Below are 15,196 nucleotides of genomic sequence, written 5' to 3' on the forward strand. Positions count from 1 at the left end.
GCAGTGGTTAGGAATCGGCCTGCCAATGCAGGGGACACGGGTTTGAGCCCTGGTCCAGGAAGATCCCACATGCCGCCTAGCAACAAAGCCCGTGCGCCACAACTACTGAGCCCGTGCACCACAGGTACTGAGCCTGCATACCACAACTACTGAAGCCTGCGCACCTAGAGCACATGCTCCACAACAAGAGAAGCCACTGTGATAAGAAGCCCACGAACCACAACGAAGAGTAGCCCCTGCTCGCCACAACTAGAGAAAGCCAGGGTGCAGCAACGAAGACCCAACACAGCCAAAAATAAATAAAGTAAATTAATTAATTTAAAAAAATGGGAAATACTCTATTCTGCATTTCCCTCTTGGAGATTCAGGATGAACACTAGCATAGTAAAGGATCTGCAAAAAAAGAAAACTGTTCAGCCTTTTAAATCTACCATTAAACTTGTTTGATCATAGACCCTTTCTTCTGGAACAACTATAATAGCCTCAGAAGCCAGGATCCAGTGAATCTACTCTGGAAAATAGCCCTAGAGGGTGGGTGGAGGATGGAAGCCTCACATCACACATTTATAAAAAGAACTGGATAAACGTTTTAATACAGTTCTGTCTGTTCTACCATTTGTATCCATAGAACAGAAGAATGATAAGAAGCCCGAGTTTCAGCCCTGAATGTGTAGCATTGAGCATATTTCGTATTTCACATCTCTTTTCCTCCTCATGGATAAGACGGGGTAATGTTGAGACTACCAGTCACTACATATTCAAGTACTCTGGGAAATAACAGATGTCATTTATTAAGTGCTTGCTGTGTGCCAGTATTATGCTAAACACTTTAAAACATCGCTTTTTTAATTCTCATAATGCCCCATTATTGACATAAGTTTATAAATTTTAAAACTGAGGCTTAGAGAAGGAAGTAACAAACCCAAAATCAAGCAGCTAAAAAATACACCAGGACCCTCACTCGCCGCCAACGGCCTGTCTCGTTGCCCACAAGCCATGCCGCTGCCCCAGAAATGCTTCGTTTGCCCGCAGTCCTTCGCCAGATTAGGCCAGTGTCCAGGGCACTGGCTCCTCATCTCACTCGGGCTTATGCCAAAGATGTAAAATTTGGTGCAGATGCCCGAGCCTTAATGCTTCAAGGTGTAGACCTTTTAGCTGATGCTGTAGCCGTTACTATGGGGCCAAAGGGAAGGACGGTGATTATTGAACAGAGTTGGCGACGTCCCAAAGTGACAAAAGATGGTGTGACTGTTGCAAAGTCCATTGACTTAAAAGATAAATATAAAAATATTGGCGCGAAACTTGTTCAAGATGTTGCCAATAACACAAACGAAGAGGCTGGGGATGGCACCACTACTGCTACTGTACTGGCACGCTCCATTGCCAAGGAAGGCTTTGAGAAGATTAGCAAAGGTGCTAATCCAGTGGAAATCAGGAGAGGTGTGATGTTAGCTGTTGATGCTGTAATTGCTGAACTTAAGAAGCAGTCTAAACCTGTGACAACCCCAGAAGAGATCGCCCAGGTTGCTACGATTTGTGCAAATGGAGACAAAGAAATCGGCAACATCATTTCTGATGCGATGAAAAAGGTTGGAAGAAAGGGCGTTATCACAGTAAAGGATGGAAAAACACTGAATGATGAATTAGAAATTATTGAAGGCACGAAGTTTGATAGAGGGTATATCTCTCTATTAATACATCAAAAGGTCAGAAATGTGAATTCCAAGATGCCTATGTTCTGTTAAGTAAAAAGAAAATTTCTAGTGTCCAGTCCATTGTTCCTGCTCTTGAAATTGCCAATGCTCACCGTAAGCCCTTGGTCATAATTGCTGAAGATGTGGATGGGGAAGCTCTAAGCACACTCGTTTTGAATAGGCTGAAAGTTGGTCTTCAGGCTGTAGCAGTCAAAGCTCCAGGTTTTGGTGACAATAGAAAGAACCAGCTTAAAGACATGGCTATTGCTACTGGTGGTGCAGTATATGGAGAAGAAGGACTAACTCTAAATCTTGAAGATGTTCAGCCTCATGACTTAGGAAAAGTTGGAGAGGTCATTGTGACCAAAGATGATGCCATGCTCTTGAAAGGAAAAGGTGGCAAGGCTCAAATTGAAAAGTGTATTCAAGAAATCATCGAGCAGTTAGATATTACAGCTAGTGAATATGAAAAGGAAAAACTGAATGAACGTCTGGCAAAACTCTCAGATAGTGTTGCTGTGCTAAAGGTTGGTGGGTCAAGTGATGTTGAAGTGAATGAAAAGAAAGACAGAGTTACAGATGCCCGTAATGCTACACGAGCTGCTGTTGAAGAAGGCATTGTTTTGGGAGGGGGCTGTGCCCTGCTTCGGTGCCTTCCAGCCTTGGATTCAATAACTCCAGCTAATGAAGATCAAAAACTTGGTATAGAAATTATTTAAAAAGCACTCAAAATTCCTGCAATGACCATTGCTAAGAATGCAGGTGTCGAAGGATCATTGATAGTTGAGAAAATTTTGCAAAGTTCTTCAGAAGTTGGTTATGATGCTATGCTTGGAGATTTTGTGAATATGGTGGAAAAAGGAATCATGGATCCAACTAAGGTTGTAAGAACTGCATTACTGGATGCTGCTGGAGTGGCCTCTCTGTTAACTCCAGCAGAAGTTGTAGTCACAGAAATTCCTAAAGAAGAGAAGGATCCTGGAATGGGCAGAATGGGTGGGATGGGAGGTGGGATGGGAGGTGGCATGTTCTAATTCCTAGAATAGTGCTTTACCATCATTAATGAGCTGTGAGAGGAAGCTCAAGGCAGCGTTCCTCACCAATAACTTTGAGAGAGGTCAGTTGAAGGAGATGACTGAAGAAAAGGCTGGCTGATGTTTAAGAAAATCACTATAACCTTCAGTTACTGGTTTCCGTTGACAACATAGAATGGTTTACTGCTGTCATTGTCCATGCCTACAGATAATTTATTTTGTATTTTTGAATAAAGACACTTGTACATTCCTGGTAAAAACAAAACAAAACAAACAAAAAAAACCACCAGGAATTTAAAACCAGTCTGTTGGACTCCAGAACACAAGCTCCTAGCCACTACTGATACCCAGGCTTAGTGGCTTAGTCAAGAGGCAACATAATTATTTAGGTATTCCATATATTTCACTTTGAAATGTCATCATGAAATCACTTATCCGAAAAGCTGTTCTGCGTCACTGGGGGAAAGAAGAGCAAGGCTTTGTCTGCCCAGCCTGACAGTGTCTGCTTTCCACTCCATCTCAGGAGAGACCAATGCCAAGCAAGCAGGAAAGGAGCAGGGTGAGGGTGGTAGAATTGGCCGTGGCAATAATGCTGCAGGTGCCACCATGTCTCCAACATGAAATGAGCAGCATGTCAACACTGATGCTGAAATTTGTGAAAAGCACATTGTTTAAGGAGTCCCAATAAAACACAGGCATTTCATTTCAAAGCTGAAAGTGCCTTTCATTATCCCATAATCACTGGCCCACAAGGACTATAAAAGATTATTCCGTCCATCTCATCTCTCTTTGCCACACCAAGGCCATGGTGGTGAGGGTAAAGCCAAGTGGGGGTTTGTTCTAGCAGTGAGAGTGGAGGTAGGAAGGATGAAAGGATTGTGTTTTTATCCATCAAATAGTATTTGTTGAATGCCTACTCTTCTAGGCCTTAGGGATACCACAGAAAAAGAACCAAGTCATGAAATTTATATTTTTTGATAGATTGGATTATTGTCCTTAACAATAGGATTATTGCATCTAATTAGATCCCCATTGATTGTCAGGTGACTTGGCCTTGATCCTGTGAGAGAAGCATATATTCTACTTGCCTTTTTGACTTTGTGCTTGGTTACATGACATGCTTTGGCTAATGGAATATGAGCAGATGTGACTGTCACATCTGAGCAGAATTTTTAAATGAGATTTCCTGCTTTGGCTCTGCTTCCATTTATATTCCTGCCTTTCACCATAAGGACAGTTTATCCTAGAGAAAGAATGTTTTTTCAACTCAAGTCCTGAAGTGGAAGCCAGCCTAGCTGAGCCTGAGTGAGCTCAGAAGAACCAAGAAATGCTGCAGCCTATCCACAGCCGTCGTGTGACATAAGCAAGCGATGAATGTTCGTTGTTGCAAACAACTGGGGTGCTGGGGCCATTTGTTGCTGCAGCAAAACCTGACTGATACACATACTATTTTGGGAATATAACAATATGTACACATGTAATATGTCAGGTAGTAAAAGTTCTATACAATTAGTGATTCACTTTGTTATACAGCAGAAACTAACACACCATTGTAAAGCAATTATACTCCAATAAAGATGTTAAAAAAAAAAGTTCTATACAAAAAACTTCAGTAGAGTAAAGTGAAAAGAACAGATTTGGGAGTGGAGCTTGATATGTCATTAAGGTAGTAAGCAAAGGCCTCTCTGCCGGAGTTGCATTTGGGATTTTGTAAATTTTTTTTTTTTTTTTGGCCGTGCCTCACAGCTTGTGGGATCTCAGTTCCCCAACCAAGGATTGAACCCCGGGCCACGGCAGTGAAAGCCCAAAATCCTAACCACTAGGCCACCAGGGAACTCAGAGTTGCACTTGATCGCAGACCTGAAGGAACAGAGACCAAGAAGTATGCAGGTAATTGTAAGAAAAACATTCCACGCAGAGGGAGCATCAAAAGTAAAAGCTCTTTTGGGGATGAGGAATATAGGGGATGAAGACAGTTTGCATAATTTTCAGATTCCAACAGGCTATCTAACTGTGGATTATTTATAATATCTGTAGATGTGAAGTGGAAACTGGAAGACATTATAGGATGGTAGGATTTTATTTCTGGAAAGCTCTTGGACATCCTCATCTCATATCCTCATTTTGTAAAAAAAGAAACTGCAACTCTGAGAAGTAAAGTTATTTGCTTAAAGTCATGCAAACAGGAAGATTTTGGATTAGAACCCAGGTTTCCCGACTTTAATTAAAGTTCAAGAGCATGTGTGCATGCAGCTTGGCAATTGATCCGTGAAGAAATAGAACAGTCAGAGGCTGGGAGGAAGCAAGTGATGGTGCCTATACCAATATCTGAATTGACTAACACCAAACTTGAATTCCCCAAGACAAAGCTATGCTAGATACACCACTCAGTTGTCACCACTGACCCAATCATAGCTATTTTTAAGGTAACAGCACTTTTAAATGATTGAACAGTCCCAAAACATTTGGTTAGCTAGATCTCTACCTCTGCCATCAAAATATATTTATGGAGAATCAATATATAAACTTAAATTATAAGCACACTAGAAAAATATTGTTGATTCTAAAAATAATCTTGCAAGGGGAAGGTCTTTTAAAATATGATATAAAACCCTGAATCATAAAAGAAGCATTGACAGGTTCAATGATATACAAATTTTAAACATACGTATCAAAAGAAATTATAGTAAAGTCAGTAAAAATAAAATATGGGGAAAAAACATTTGCAACTCAGCTGACAGAAAAAAGAGCTACTTTGTTAACATAAAAGATACCTTTAAATTATGGTTAAGAAATAAACAAACAATAATAAAAAGGGCAAGGGACATGAATAGACAATTCATAAAAAAAAGAAAGAAAATGCTCAAAAGGAGATGAAAAAGTGCTCGTCCTCTCCCATAATCAAACAAAAAGAATATTAGAACATATAAATAGAATTTTTTATATCTCACTGGCAAAACTTAAAAGCCTGAGGAGAGTCACTAGGGAGAATGCAGGCAGCCAGACACTTTCACACGTTGCTGGTGGGAGAAGCCAGTAGCAGAATCATTTTGTAGAAAGCCTTGGCAAGATCCATAAAAATATAAAAGACATGTTCCTGTGGCCCAGCAACTCCACACATAAGAATATGAACTTGAATATTCATTCTCTGAGTAAATATTTAGTGAGTATTTTCTATGTACCAGTTTCTATACTGGGAGCTGGAGACCAGCGATGTACAGGGAAGTGTGGTGAGATCTGCCAGAGGATGAGGGTTTGTCATGCAAGGAAACTGTCAGGACTTTGTACTAATGGAATAGGAATTAGAAAACCTAACTTTAGTTCTGCTTTTGTGGCCTAATTAATGCGATAACCTTGTACCTTAGTTTTTCTTTCAGTTAAAACAACAGGATTTGAGTAGATTATAGCTTGGGTCCTATTTACCTCTAGAATGTTTATGACTTGAAAGTCCTCTCTGAGGTTTAAAGCAGAACCCACCTTTAGCAAATAGGGGAATGGGTATCCAGGTCTTGCTGACACCCCAGACTTCTCAGAATCCCGGAGGGGTGGGGATCAGTGCTTCACAATGGAGCACTTTCTGGATGGTCTTTTTAGAGCATAAATTCTACTTGATGGGAAATGATTTAAAACATCATGTATAGTAAAAAAAAAAAAAAATGTTATGAACAGAGCACAAAAATGACATCTATTTTTAAAATAACATAATATACATCACAAATTTTCTATTTGCTGTTAAAGCCTGTTTCACTTACCTTAGTCATTGCGATAAATGAGTCAGGACTTGGTGGTTAGGATTATTTCAGTGGAAACCTTTCAGAAGTGCTGTTCTAATCCTATTGCTAGCTACTGGTCATAGAGTTGTATGTTGCCTTTTTGAAACCTTATTTTTAAAGTTTGATTCTGGCTAATTTTCCCCCTGAATTTTAGTTCCTCAAGAAGAGACTTCTAGCATCTCTTCACAGCGTAACCTTTATTCCAAACTGTTCTCATCCATGGAACAAAGTATATCTTGACATTTGGCCAGCAAATGGTCACAGTTTTTAGGAAGCAACGTTTTTCCACAACAACTTGCTTCCCTCATCATTACGGTCCTGACATTCTCCTTATCAGGCAAAGATCCCAGAGTTCAGACACTTCATAACAGGCCAGGATCCCTCAAAGTCCACAGGGGCTCCATACAAGTTGGTTTTTTGTTCATATCTATTCTATTTTTCACAACTTGTTTTTTCATACAAATTTTCCATTTTGTTCAGCAGGCTGCATCCCCAGTGATTAAATTTCTTGCTCCATTAATTATGATTCATAAACCTTCCCTGTCTATTAAGATCATTTCCTTTGACACTCAAATCCCCTTTGTGTTCCAGTAGGGAGCTGGTCAAGGAAATAGAAACAGGAAGACTGCCATTTCAGCTGGCAGCCATGCAAATTTACTATTATCTTTGAGGTTTTAAAGGATGTGCTATGACTTCAGGGTATTATTGTCACCAATTGACAAGAGTATTTTAAACCTAGAGAAAATAATTTTTTTAGTAATAAATTTGTTGGCTGTTATTGTGCCAGCCTTTGTGAATATCCACTATTGTGTTTTATTCATCTTGAAAATGCTTTTGGTAGTATAAGGAATGTTTGGCTGGGCAAACACATAGACAACCAGAATGATTTCTACCATTTCTTAATAAAAACATTCTGCACACTCAGAAATCAATTTCTTATTTTAACAAAATGAAAAATGAGTTCTAGTTTTACTCTTTTTTTAATCTCCCTACATATCATTTTCTGATTAAAAAAATTCACATCTTTTCTTCATCTTATAAATAAACCTATCAACACTGAATCAGATCTGTCAACATTTTAAAATATTTCATTGCTTCTTTCAAACTTATTATTTGGAAGTATTATAATGAAGAAAAATGAAGTTTACTTCCTCCTGAGACCTTCTCCAACTTACTGTACACTCTCTTTTACCATCCTATGTTATATTCTGGCACAACAGGGCAATTCTCTAAGATAAAATTATATTCTTTTTTTTCTTGGTACCAGTTAAGGGTAGGTCCCTAAACATGGTAGCTTGGTTTTACCAATTTAAATGAAGTTATACATATATATTCTCGTCTCTGGCTCCTTTTACTGACACTGTTTTTATAAGATTCACGTACGGTGTACATCACAGAAGTTCATTCATTTTCATTATATTCATTACATTCATTGTGTGACTATACCAAAATTTTATCCATTCTACTGTTGATAGACATTTAGGCTGTTATTAGCTTTTGGCATTTAGTAACAATACTGCTATACATATTCTTGAAAAACGTATCCTAGTGCGTATATGCCAGAGTTTCTCCAGGTTATACACACAGAAGTGGAATTGCTGGGCCATGAGTATGTGCATCTTCAACTTTACTAGGTCAGGCTAAACTGTTTTGCTAAGTGTTTATACCATTTTAACTCTTGCCAGCAGTGTATTACAGTTCCTATTGCTCCACACTCTCCTCAAGACTTAGTATTGTCAGACTTTAACTTGAATTTTAAAAGGCTGTAGCTCTGGTTATAACCATTGCAATAACCATAGCGCTGAAGCAGCAAGGCTGTGTGATGCTTACCTCTAAGATCACTTCACCCTCTCTAGAAAACTAACTCTCCCTCCCCTCCTCCTTGTTTCCTTTGCAAACTTGATCTCTATCTCCTACCAGGCTGGGCCACCCTCTGTCCAGATCCTCAGTCCTTCTCTTCCCCCCTTTCCTTTCTTCTTTTCCTCCCACTATTGTTTCTAGAACCTTCTCTTCCATTGAACCTTCTTTTTCAATTAGCTCCTTTGCCTGACTCCATCTCATTTCAACAGCTACTATTTATTGTACTAATTATAGGCTTTGTTCTCTTTTTAATTTCAAGAGGCAGGTAAGTAGAGCCCATTTCATGTTCCCCAAAATGTCTCTGGATTGGACACGCCGATCATGATGGTATCGCTCATATTCACTATCCTTCTAAGGGGAGTAGCCTCTGCCCACAACCCCTTAGGCTATTGTGGGATTTGAATTATGTGACTCATATGATTCCTTCTCTGGTCACAGCCCATTGAACCAAGTGTGGTAGTTGACCCAAAGTCAGTCAATCCATGAATAGCAGTCCATGACCTGGCCCTGTAAGAAAAGATGAACCAGGCCACTTTGATTCTTTCTCTAGGGAAAATGAGTTGAGAATGAGGACTTTATCAGTAGAAACAAAAGGTAGAGTTTATAAAAGTCATGGGGGTCCACATGCAAACCAGAGACATGGGGAAGAGAAACTATAAATAAGCAGACATTATACAAAAGAAAGAAGAGGGTAAGGGCGATTGGTGGTAGCAGGTGATTGAGAAGTAGACATTAACTATAGAGCCCAACTGTAGGACCACATGACCCATGCCGGTGGTCCCAGGAGCCCTTTGGACCTGGTTCTGGTTCCTGTAAGGCCAGGATGTGACTATATTCCTGGATGCCTATGAAGAATCTCTCTTGACTTCTGCCCTGTCTACAGCCCTCTGTTCAACATTTTCATTAATTGAGGTAAGTTGAGAAAATTCCCTCTGTATGCTACAAGCAAAGAGCTGATCTAGAAAAACTCTAAATTTGTTATATTTCTTCTCATGTGGGGCTCTTAACTGATGTTTCCCCTCAGTAGGCCCTTGGCCTTCAATGGAGGCTGACCTTCAAATGCACCTGCACACGACCCCTCTGCTCTTATAATTCACATTTGTCTCTCAGCACAGAAAGTTGTTATGTTCAGTTTGTTAAACGGGCCACCAGCTGTTAGGTTTTTACATTTTTATCCATAATTTTTATCAAGAGAAACTATTTTTACTGAAAACACTACCAGGAAGGATGTAGCACTGCATGTTCCCAAATGGGAGTTTTTGTGTCTTCACACATCTCTATGAAGGGCACCCTTGAAGCCAAAGGATAAAAATACAACAGCGAAGATAAGACATGGTAAAAATAAACACAACATATGATCCTGAGGGGATAGCAAGGATGGCTGCTTTTAAACTAACATACACCAGACACTGAATAATGGTTTTAGATGTAAAACTCCAGCCTCTCCCTGGTTTTAATCCAAAATAAGCATTCTCTAGGTTGGTACTAGGACCTTTCCCAAATATCTTCACCCTGACTATGAATTCTCACTAGTAACCCTGATGTTACAGATGAATTAGCCACTGAACTTTAATAATTCCATGGGAAGAGATCTTCAAGAAGAGATCCAATCAGTCAACAAAAAAGAATTATACAATCACAGAAGTTGTTCCACACTTGAGAAGGGATCAAGAGTTCAGCAAGTGAGGAAACAGGGTCATTGAGTTAAAGTGACTTACCTGGGGTCACATAGCTCTAGAGGAGCCAGGATCAAAACCCAGATATTGTTTTCCTTTTCTTCAGAGCTTTGATGATTTATTTATACATTTTTCCAAAAACAAATTAATAAACCTCTGCAAAATCTTTACCTGACCTGTCAGTTTGAATCCCAGGGTATAGAGCCGTTATGATGTGTTACCTCAACATCAGTTTCCTCTAGTCATTGAGAGTAGCTTTGACTCTGCATCTTATGGAAGGCAAGTGAGCTGATGCAAAAGCAGGGCAAACACAGATCTAGGAAGACATTCAGGTCAGTAAGTATGAGAGGCAGAGAGGCATGAATGGGAGAAAAATGCCATCAGGGAAGATGAGGAGTGGTACACACACATTCTGGCCTACTTACTAATTTTTCTTAGGCCTTCTGTTGGCTAAACTGAAGTCAGTCTCATTTTCACTCTATGCTGATAGAAAAAAAAATAGATGATGTAATTATAGAGGCACATGATTTGGTAAGATGTGGATGATGAAATTAGGAAAACCAAAATGAAATCCAAGTTTTGTGTTGCAGGAGATATAAAAGGAAATGAGAAAACATTCTTAATATAGAAGACCAAGAAGAGAATAAAGGAAAATAGTTTATAATCATTGGAAGGAGGAGAGTTTTTTCTTAATGCTTTAAAAAATTTTTAATGTTATTTAGAAAGCAGAAATTGTGGCAACTTGGGAAGATGAACAGGAAGCTTCCTTGCGTAAGAAAGGAAAAATTCAGATTTCACATAGATACCCAAAGCAATCTTTTCAAAATGCAAATCTGATAATGTCTCTATTGTCCCCCACTGTTGCTAAAAGACCAAAATCCTAAATACGTATATGAGGCTTTGCCTCACATGGTTCCCTATGTACCTCTCTAGCCTCCTATTCGTATTCCATCAATTTCCTCCCTCCATCAGAATTTGCCCCCCAAGCCATGCTGATCATTGTGGCCATCAAATCCATCAAGAACCGTGTTCCTTCTCCCCCCAGGGCCTTTGTAAGTGCTCTTCCCTCTGCCTTAATCCTCCTCCCTCCACCTGAACCCTCACCTTCACCTAGTCAGCTCTTACTCATGCTTCATATCTCAGCCAACACATCAATTTCTCAGGAAAGGGTTCTCGAGTCCTCCTGACCCCAATCTGAGTCACATTTTTATGGCCTATGTATATTTCTTTTATACCAGTTATGATAGTTGTACGGTTACATTGTCATGGGATCATTTGAACTAGTCTATCTCCCCTACTACAAACTGCTGGGCAGTCCCCACTTCCCCTTCTGCTCACCACCGTTATCCTGAGTGACCAGGATAATATCTGCTACATATTTGTTCTGCCAATTAACGTTTGTTCAGTTAGTATTAAATGCAATGGATCACTTAAAAATAAAAACTGAGATCTATGTTTTCTTCCTGTAATATTTGCAATGGAACACAAAGTGAGAGTCATCAATCTTTTAACCTGCTGTGAGGTTAATGATTCCAGAAGAGCAACCAATAAGAATGAGGTTGGAAGGATTTATTCTTGGAAACTATATGAGATACCTCTCTTATAGAATTTATTGTGAAAATTAAATGAATTAATAAATAGAATAAGTAGAATAAGTAAATGCATCATTAAGTATAATATGTGTAAAATATATAAAATAGTATCTAGGCCCACAGTAAGAATTGACAACATATATTATTGTTACCATTACTGTTTTGAAAATCAGCAGAAAATTCAACTTCCTGTATTAGTACCTAGGTTCTCATCTAATGGGACTGGGCAAGTGGGGTAGAAAGATGCTAAGACACTTTAATAAATCATAAGAAAAGCCATTTCAAAACCCAAATAACACAGGATGAGGGGTCAGGAGACTGGGTCTGATCTAAGGTCTGTCAGCCCTTTGTGCTGACAAAGATTCTTTGCTTGATAAAACTTTAGTCATTATCCTGAACCTTCTCCTATGCCCATCTGTGCACTTCCGTGAAAATGCCAGTTTTAGTAAGAACCCTCATAATTCAATTTAGCAAGCTAAATGATAATAAAATCATAGTAAGCAAAATGATAATAAAAATACAACATATCAAAATCTTGGGATTTAACTAAAGCAGTGCTTAGAGGGAAATATATGGCTTTAAATTCTTATATCATAAAGGAAAACAAATATAAAATCCATGGCCCTTAAAAGCCTAGAAAATCTTAAACCTTAAAAACCTAGAGAAAGAAGTGCAAAGTAAACCTGAAGTAATCCAATGAAAGAGAATAATAAAGAGAGGAAAACAATTAAAGAAAAACCAGACAGATAATAAAGAAAATTAGCATGTCTAAAAGGTAGCATTCTTTTTTTTTTTTAAGACAAATTTAGGGAAGGCTCTTTTATTTATTTATTTGTTTGTTTGTTTATTTATGGCTGTGTTGGGTCTTTGTTTCTGTGCGAGGGCTTCCTCTAGTTGCGGCAAGCGGGGGCCACTCCTCATCGCGATGCGCGGGCCTCTTCACTATCGCGGCCTCTCTTGTTGCGGAGCACAGGCTCCAGACGCGCAGGGTCAGTAGCTGTGGCTCACGGGCCCAGTTGCTCCGCGGCATGTGGGATCTTCCCAGACCAGGGCTCGAACCTGTGTCCCCTGCATTAGCAGGCAGATTCTCAACCACTGCGCCACCAGCGAAGCCCCCAAAAGGTAGCATTCTAAAAAGATATTTTATTTTTTTATTTTTATTTTTTGGTATTTATTTATTTTTAATTTTTGAATTTTATTTTATTTTTTTATACAGCAGGTTCTTATTAGTCATCAATTTTATACACATCAGTGTATACATGTCAATCCCAATTGCCCAATTCATCACACCACCACCACCCCCACCCCGCCACTTCCCCCCTTGGTGTCCATATGTTTGTTCTCTACATCTGTGTCTCAATTTCTGCCCTGCAAACCGGTTCATCTGTACCATTTTTCTAGGTTCCACATATATGCATTAATATGCGATACTTGTTTTTCTCTTTCTGACTTACTTCACTCTGTATGACAGTCTCTAGATCCATCCACGTCTCAACAAATGACCTGATTTCTTTCCTTTTTATGGCTGAGTAATATTCCATTGTATATATATGTGCCACATCTTCTTTATCCATTCGCCTGTCGATGGGCATTTAGGTTGCTTCCATGACCTGGCTATTGTAAATAGTGCTGCAATGAACATTGGGGTGCACGTGTCTTTTTGAATTATGGTTTTCTCTGGGTATATGCCCAGTAGTGGGATTTCTGGATCATATGGTAATTTTATTTTTAGTTTTTTGAGGAACCTCCATACTGTTCTCCAAAGTGGCTGTATCAACTTACATTCCCACCAACAGTGCAAGAGGGTTCCCTTTTCTCCACACCCTCTCCAGCATTTGTTGTTTGTAGATTTTCTGATGACGCCCATTCTAACTGGTGTGAGGTGGTACCTCATTGTAGTTTTGATTTGCATTCCTCTAATAATTAGTGATGTTGAGCAGCATTTCATGTGCTTCTTGGCCATCTGTATGTCCTCGTTGGAGAAATGTCTATTTAGGTCTTCTGCCCATTTTTGGATTGGGTTGTTTGTTTTTTTAATATTGAGCTGCATGAGCTGTTTATATATTTTGGAGATTAATCCTTTGTCCGTTGATTCGTTTGCAAATATTTTCTCCCATTCTGAGGGTTTTCTTTTCGTCTTGTTTATGGTTTCCTTTGCTGTGCAAAAGCTTTTGAGTTTCATTAGGTCCCATTTGTTCATTTTTGTTTTTATTTCCATTACTCTAGGAGGTGGATCAAAAAAGATCTTGCTGTGATTTATGTCAAAGAGTGTTCTTCCTATGTTTTCCTCTAAGAGTTTTATACTGTCCAGCCTTACATTTAGGTCTCTAATCTGTTTTGAGTTTTGGAATTTAAAAGATTCTTGGTGGCGAAAAAGGTGATTAAAATTGCCGAGAGAACTTGCATTATGGAAGGAAGAGAGAAGAGGGGAAAGGGGGCAGCAAGAAAAGGCAACAATGAGGCTACCATCGCCTGCATGCCTGCAATGTGCCGGCACTTTGCAGTCCTACTTACGTTCATTCACTCATTCATTCACTCATTCCTTCATCCCACAGACCTTGCCTGAGTCCTAACTGAGTGCCAGGTGGGGTGATCCCCCCATCCTGATCCATTAGCCCTTTTCTCACAATCCATCCTGATTTTTGCCAGATTAGCAGTTCTACAAAGTCTTCAGCAAAGTCAAGTCCGTTTGTTTGGAAAGAAGAAAAAAAAGTCAATCTGGTTGTAAACAATCTTCGGCAGGGACAGTCCCTGGATTCCTCCTGGAGCACAGGCCATCTAGCTGGCAGCCTCTGAGCGCTAGGGAAATGGGAGGGGGCGGCCCGACTGCCAGGAGGCAGGATGTGTTTACACTCGGGGCTGCGCTGTAGGACCAGCGAGCCGGTGAATGCGTTATTTCTTTGTAAACCCGGTTTCATCACCTCTCTGGCCTCACTGCGTTCCTACGGATTTTAGGGAAAGGCTGGATGTATACAAAATCAGCAGTTTTCCTCCTTAGTGGAAGCAGCAGTCGGTGTGACCTAAAGGGAGAATCAACAGAACTGAAGATTTAAAACACCATCACCTCTAACTTCCGCTTTGACCTTGGCTTTATAAATGGTACATTTCAGAGGACGTTCCGCCTCACTAGCGCTTGCTCTCCTGCTCTCTCACGCGCTGAATTTGGGAGTCTGCGTGTGAAGGATGTGCCATGAACATAAATCACACGCGGCTTCTCGAACTTGTCGCCTGACACTTCACCTTACCTTTGGATGTCTTTTGACCTTGCTGGCCCTGCCCCCTCTCCAACACCACTGAGACTGTTAGCCCCTCCGTCTTTTGCGAAATCCTTTTTGGTTTGCCTCACACGTCCTCCAGTGTTTCTTCCTGGAGGCCACGTGTCCTCTGTCCGTCCCTCAAATCTCGCTACTATTTGATTTCTGTCCCTGCCTCTCCCTCACACTCCTTGGTGACCTCATTTATTCCCACAGTTTGAGCCTTATTATTCTTTATGCTGATGGTACTGAAGCCCTAGTTCAACACCAATTTTCTCTCCTGAGCTCCAGACCCTTTGATCCAATTTCCCAT

At 40.0% G+C, this 15,196-nt stretch overlaps 1 pseudogene; it reads left to right on the top strand.

Annotated features, from left to right (window-relative positions):
* Window positions 1-974: 974 nt before the first annotated feature.
* LOC118905105 lies at window positions 975-2,846 on the top strand (annotated as a pseudogene).
* The last annotated feature ends 12,350 nt before the right edge of the window (window positions 2,847-15,196 follow it).

The sequence above is a fragment of the Balaenoptera musculus genome, chromosome 12 (assembly GCF_009873245.2).
Source record: "Balaenoptera musculus isolate JJ_BM4_2016_0621 chromosome 12, mBalMus1.pri.v3, whole genome shotgun sequence".
Lineage (NCBI taxonomy): Eukaryota > Metazoa > Chordata > Mammalia > Artiodactyla > Balaenopteridae > Balaenoptera > Balaenoptera musculus.